General features: G+C 34.5%; 1 pseudogene; it reads left to right on the forward strand.

Moving 5' to 3' along the window:
- Positions 1–1,593: 1,593 nt before the first annotated feature.
- On the forward strand, positions 1,594–2,124 carry LOC149150059 (zinc finger CCCH domain-containing protein 18 pseudogene; annotated as a pseudogene).
- Positions 2,125–7,256: the final 5,132 nt, after the last annotated feature.

The raw sequence follows: 7,256 nt of genomic DNA on the forward strand, positions 1-7,256 counted from the left end.
AACATATTGCTTCACTATTCTCAAACATTTTTGTATATTATTCCCCTCACAAAGGTACCATTACACTAAAGGGGGGAGAATTATAGTGTATTATGGTGTGTCATAAATATACTATATTTACTTGCTTGAGTTCTCAAAACTTGCAAATGCAGTTGATTTTCTATGGGGCATATTGTTCTGTCTTTCCTTTCTAGAGGTAGGTTAAAATTCTAGATAAAGGTAAATACTAGCACAACCACACTAAATGATGGTTTGTGTAGTCAGATAGGAATCTAAGAGACAGTTGACCCAATAGAAATGTACGCTGACCTGCAAAAGATGTAAGCAGTATACTTGAAGTGTTGTGCTACAATTCCAAGTGGTGTTGAGTGAAAGCAATTCTGTGAAAAAATCTTACAGCAAGAAAGCACTAAGAAAATGATGAAACCCCTCTGGAAAACTAATTCAGAACACTGACCTGTCTCTACAGCTTGTAAAAGAACGGGGAAGAGTTCGCGCTTCACTGAGTTCATTGGCTGAAAAGGGAATATGAAAAGTACTTAAACATCTATTAGCCTTTTGGACGAGAATGAAATAAAGCCTACCTCAAACATTTCTGTATATTAGTCCCCTCACAAAGGTACCATTACACTAAAGGGGGGAGAATTATAGTTTATTATGGTGTGTCATAAATACCATCCTGTACAACATCATCATTTCCAAACATTCTTATTCTTGAACCCTTGAGGCTTCTTATAAAATTGTTTTGCCCATTACCAAGTTTCAATGGTTGGAAGCTTTACTGATACAGTTTCTTTGTTCCCAGTATTTGATAGCAGAGAGTTTCAATTTCTGTGTGTTTCTATGAATTTCATGGAGAAGGATTGTTAGACCAGATTAGTTAGGTTGAGTGGCCTTACAGTGAGCTTTCGAAAATGCATTGTGTGGTTTTTTCAGAAGTTAAGTTAGTTGTAGGAAATGTAATGTAATGTAATCGTAATATATTATGTTGCAGTGTACATTTTGGATTTGATGTTTCCAGTTGTAGAAGGCAAAATGGATACATATGAAGGAACAAGGGTTGTGTTCATAAGGATTCAGAGCATAGAACTAGAGAATGTGTCCAAGATCATTGGGTGTTTTCTTCTTCAAGACCTGGGAGATTAAAAAATGATTCGCCTGGCATTTGGGCCTAATACACTCTTACAGTCCATGATTTCCAAGGCCAAGACAGAGCTTGGTTTATTATCTCCATCCCCTCTTCAGTCACCTCTGCGCTACACTCAGTTTTCTAATTTGTTGTCTCGCTCATTCTCTTCTCCAGCACCCAATGGCTTTCATGGGGGAACTCACATTCCACATGAGAAACAGCAGGATTCAGCATTGTTCACCCATCATGAAGTCTTGAATCCAAACCGTTTTGTAACTAATGAGCACAGCGACTTTATCAATTTGAGCCGCCAGTAAAGCTTACCTAGTGATCACAAACTTTCAGACTATCATGACCAGTTACTGAACCTTAGGGATGATTGTCAGCTCCAAGATCATCTCTTCTATCCCACTGAGAATATTGATTCCTACAGCCTACCAGATGATAGTCATGTCTATACAGAGATGCTCTCTTTCCTGAATGGAAGCGACACAGGATTGAATCACAGGCGATCTTATTCCATGACACACGTTTCTGTAAGCTGTGAGCCAGTTTCTTGGAAACCATGCCTGTATTTTGCCAAGGGATATTGCAAGCATCGCTCCAGCTGTCGTTTTACTCACAGTTATTCACACTCTGACAACGTTTCGAGTTCAATTCCCTTGGATCCCCGCTTCGAAGAAGCTTTCTCTATGGAATCATTGCAGAGATTAGAGTTAGAACTTCAAGAATTATTGAGAGAAAGATGGGCCCCTGTTTCCATTGCTTCCCTACCTCAGCTCTATTACGAGAGATTTGGGAAAACCGTGCAAGCCGAGGGATACTTGAGTGAGAGCCAGAGGCATGGGAAAGCAGGATACAACTTGAAAAATCTACTAGCACGCTTGAAGAATACAGTAAGCCTCATTGATAGTCCTCATGGTCAGCATGCCATTGTTTTAGCAGAGGATGCTAACAAGTTCACAACTTATAGGCCAAGTGAACGAGATCCCTAGTATTTGTGTGGTGTCACCGCTGGATCTCGTCAAATTTACATGACATTTCCTGCTAAAAGCATCTTCACGGAAGAGGATGTTTCCAACTATTTCAGGTATGTAGTATCAGTTTCTATTATATTATCTAGTGCGACTTTCTTGGTGGGTGGAAGGGGTAGTTAATATGGTTTTACCAGGGTTCTATGTCCTACCAGTGACATGACATGCTTGTGCTGGTCAGTAATTGACACCAGGTGCAGGTCCTGTGCATAAAAATATCTTAAAAAAAACTATTGTTGCCCCTTTCAAGATATACAGACCTGTAGAGGATGTGAGAATTCCATACCAACAGAAGCGTACGTTTGGATTTACAAGCCTAAAACTGCTATCCACCAAGGTCTACATGTCTCAATATGATTAAAAGATGATTGTTTCTAGGTTGAAATTTAAAACACAGGAAAGTAGGACTGCAGAGCGGATTGTACCTGGGTTTGGAGCTATAGAGCGGAATTGGAGAGTGGAGGAATTGTAGAGCGGGAGGCGCCAGCTCGAGGAGGAAGGTGAGTGAGCAGCTACGGGATCGCACCTCCTCAATTCAAATTGTAACCAGCAATAACTCTCCGCGGCTGCCATTTAGCTCGTCCCCGATCTGTCAGGGGATGTCAGGATTTCTAGTTGCGATCAGATCCATTGTCAGGGAATATCAGGATTGCCAGGGGAGGGTGGCGGAGCTAGGGGAGGGTGGCGGAAGGAGGAGGGATTTCCAGCGGCCGGAGCCAGACGATTTTACGGGCGGTGACGAAAAATGGGCCATTCCTCCGCCTAGGTAGACTACTCCCTTGTTTATAAATAAATATTAAAATAAATTAATTATAAACTAAACTAATTTTAAATTAATAGTTATTTATAAAAGTTAAATAAATATATAGATATTAGAGTAATTTAAGGGTATGATAATAGAGTAATTTAAATTATAATTATGATATTATAAATATATATTAAAATAAATAAATTATCAAATAAATTAATTTAAATTAATAGTAAGTTATCCCTGTTATTATATCTAAATATTAGAGTAGTTAGTTATAAAAGTTATAAATATCAGAGTAATATATAAATAGTTAGTTATAATTTTATTAAAATGTAAGTTAAAGGTGTTGTTTCATACACTTATAATTATAAATATATATTAAAATAAATTAATTAGAAATAAATTAATTTTAATTTAATAGTTATTTATAAAAGTTAACTATAAATATATATTAAAAAATAAATTATAACATAAATTAATTTAAATTAATAGTTAGTTATCAAAGTTAATATATCTAAATATTCCAGTATATCTAATTGAGAAATTAGGGAAGGGCCCATTTGAAATGGATGGTAAGAATGGACAAGAAGAAAAACTTGGTTGACTTAACTGAAAATTTATCTATATATATATATATATATATATATATATATATATATATATATATATATATATATATATATATATATATATATATATATATATATAGTTCATAAGAGTTTGGGAACCAAAGGATAAAAAAGTTGGCTATTGCCTCAACTTCAATAGGATGGAGTTGAATACAATTTTTTATGAATCGTCGATCCAAATGGCTTTGGATAGAACCTATAACAGGGTCTCGAAAAAGAAGTAATTTCTTTTGGGCTTGTATCCTCTTTCCGGGTTCACTAGGATTTTTCCTAGTCGGGGTATCGAGTTATTTTGGTAAGAACCTGATACCCCTATTGTCATCTCAACAAATACTCTTTGTTCCACAAGGAATTGTAATGTGTTTTTATGGTATTGCAGGTCTGTTCATTAGCTCTTATTTGTGGTGCACAATTTTGTTCAATGTGGGTAGTGGCTATAATAAGTTCGATAAAAAAAATGGAATTATATGTCTTTTTCGTTGGGGATTTCCCAAAATAAATCGTCGTATTTTCCCATGATTTCTTATGAAGGATATTCATATGATCAAAATGGAAATTCAAGAAGGTATTTCCCCTCGTCATGTTCTTTATATGGAAATAAAGGGCCGACAAGACATTCCTTTAACTCGTACTGGTGATAATGTGAACCTAAGGGACATCAAGCAAAAAGCCGTTGAATCAGCCCGTTTCTTGTGTGTATCCATTGAAGGGTTTTGAAATCGGGGGTGTCTTTATCCTTGACATATATGTCAAGGATAAAGGAACATGAATAAATATCCAATCAAGAAATTTCAATAAATATTCCATTTTCATACAATGAAATATTTATTGAAATTTCATTGTATGAAAATGGAACAATATAGGATCTTTACGAACAATATAATATTTTTATGAAATAGTATAGAAAGAGGTAATATAGAAAAAGCAATAAGTTAAAATAGAACTGGTACCAGTAGATGAATATGATGTATCAGAAACAACAATTACTAGATAGAGTGGTCCGGTTTCCCTTAAACTAAAACGCTTTTTTCCTCTCACCATGATCCAATTATGACTTTGTCGTTCTCTCATTTTTCAAGAGCGTTTGTCATCTTTGGAGATAACTGGGGAAATATTCATAAAGGATCTAATGGTCAGGATTCAAAGGATCTTGGCAATGAATAAGACTTATGTTACTTCAAGTTATTCTTCTAAAAAATAAGAAGATGAAAAAAATGAATAGATAATTGGTCCAGATATATTGGGTGTTTTTATATGATCGAATCTATTACTGCGAAGAAAACTAAGACGCCAAATCCTAGGAGTACAAACTACATTCTTTATTAATTCTTCATCCATATCCCTTTGTTTTGCGCCGAGAGTAAACATCAATTCATATTCTTTCATAAATCATATCATGTCTAGATGATCTCTCATTTTCAGTTGAGGAGCAAATGTGATCTGATCCTTATCAAACTTACCCCGACATATTCCTAGCCTAGAAAATGGAAACTCCACCAGAATACTTTCTAAAAGACTAGAAGCTATATCAAGATCATGCTTAGCTAATTTATTGAAAGGAATCCAATTCTCTCTATTTCATTCTGATACAGACCAAGAATCTCTAGCTGCTGATCCGGCCAAGCAACCCAAAATATGGGGAAGTATGGTCAATTCCTTCATAGTTGTTTCGGCAATCGAAGGATCTAAATACCATTCGGACAAATAACAAAACCTTTTCTTCCATAATTCCTTTTTGGTAGATAGAGGATTCATGGGAGAATTTCTTCTAAGCGTATTTTGTATAAAAGCCTTTCCTACTTTGTAGATAATTCTTTCGTCATTTTCACCGGATCCAACCTGATTATCCATAGATTGTAAATGAAATATTTTCCTATAAATAATGGATCGAATTGTATTAGTGTCTATAACTGATTTATTTCGGGTAATACTAAGTATTAAGGCTTCATCGGCCAGTGCTGCTAGATCTCATGCAGCATAATCTATGGTTATAGATCCAAATTCATCAGGAAATTTTCCCGCGTATAATCCTTTGCTACATAAAAGAATAGGAAATTCCCTTTGTCGTTGTGGGATAACAAGCATTCGAATATTGATCGATCTATCTAATCGATTTGGAGCTATTAGAGTTGGATCCACTCTTTGGGGGATATGAGTCGAAGCAATAACAAGAATATTTCTCATAGAATCTTTCTCACCATCTCTAAATCTAATAGTTAGTTATGTCATTTAAATTCAATTCATGAATGTTTGCAATCCATATTATGCAAGGAGACATGATTTTCGCCAATTCTAAGGTAATATGGAAATCTTCCATTTTGTCTTTCACAAAAGGATCAAACTCAGTAGGAATACCTTCAACAGGGTATTCTAAATACTCACCATACTAGAGCTTCTTCAGAGATATTATTATTAAAGGAACAGATGAGTCTGCTTCCAAACTTTTGACCAAATAAGATCGGCTAGTTCCCATAGGACCTATCAGTAAAATCCCTCTGGAAAGTAATGATCCTGAGTGGAGTGAGAAAGGTTTTCCAGGAAATGTGGGGTTGGTTTGACACAATATTTGTGAAGAGGCAATATTCTGACAAAAAGCATGGAATACCCATCTTTCTGCTAAACAAAATGGATTGAACCCGTAATTAATTAGACGTTTTTGATAAGTGTAGGCCAAATATCGTAAGTTAATAAGCCCTGGCTATCTAATTATTTGATCTCCAAATTCATTCTCGAATAAATTATGACAGTAAATCAAAATTGATTCAAATTTAAAAATAGTTTTTTCCATCATTAGAAACTGAACTAGTAATTTTATCTATTTTTTGGAGATATCCATACTAAAGCACAATCCGTTCAACTCTCTTATCATAGTTATAATCAATTTTATATTTCTATTCTTCGTCTTCCTCTTCTTCTTCGTCTTCCTCTTCATAGAAAAAGAACTATTAATAATATGTGGAAGAGAACTGGATCTGTCTATTGTATAATAGAGAAAGCTATTAGGAACGGGAGGATTAATCATTTTTTGCAACTCTATCACATATGATGGATGCTTTAAATACTTGATGAGTTCAAAGTATCTCTTTATATTGATAAAGGTGAAAGAAATAACTTTAAAATATTTAAGAATAGAATACCCAAGAATGAAAAAAGGGATAAGAATCCCATATTTATACCCCCGAGCATTTAGTAATCTCATATGTGCCCATATGAATGTAACTAATGACTTCTCTCGATCACTAGTTTCCTATATTAAAAAATCCTTGCAGGAAGGGAAAAAATCCTTGAAATTATTACTTGGAAAAAAACTTATTAATAAGATTCATTCTCAATTTACATTGTATAGGTTCCCATAATGGATGAGAAAGTTCCCACAATATATTCCGTTTAAGCAAAATATTATGCTTAATATTTTTCAAAATAGATACAAATGGATTACTGCCATGTAGTAATATCTCCGAAAGATTATCTAAAAGCATATTTTCAATATATTTACACCATGCAGAGGTAAAAAACTAGGGCATATATGTTTTGAACAAATCCCATTTTGAAAAAATACTATCTATTTGAGAGATCCTATAAATATTATGTTCCTCTTTACATGAATTAGAAAGGGTACTCCTTCCATCTATGTCTTCGTTTACTATTTTGTTTTTTAAACATTCGGTTACAAACCAATCTTGAATATGAGGAAAAATTTCCTCGTTCTTATT

The sequence above is a fragment of the Pinus tabuliformis genome, chromosome 9 (assembly GCF_031772625.1).
Source record: "Pinus tabuliformis cultivar Carrire ecotype Pingquan chromosome 9, CPIR1, whole genome shotgun sequence".
Taxonomy (NCBI): domain Eukaryota; kingdom Viridiplantae; phylum Streptophyta; class Pinopsida; order Pinales; family Pinaceae; genus Pinus; species Pinus tabuliformis.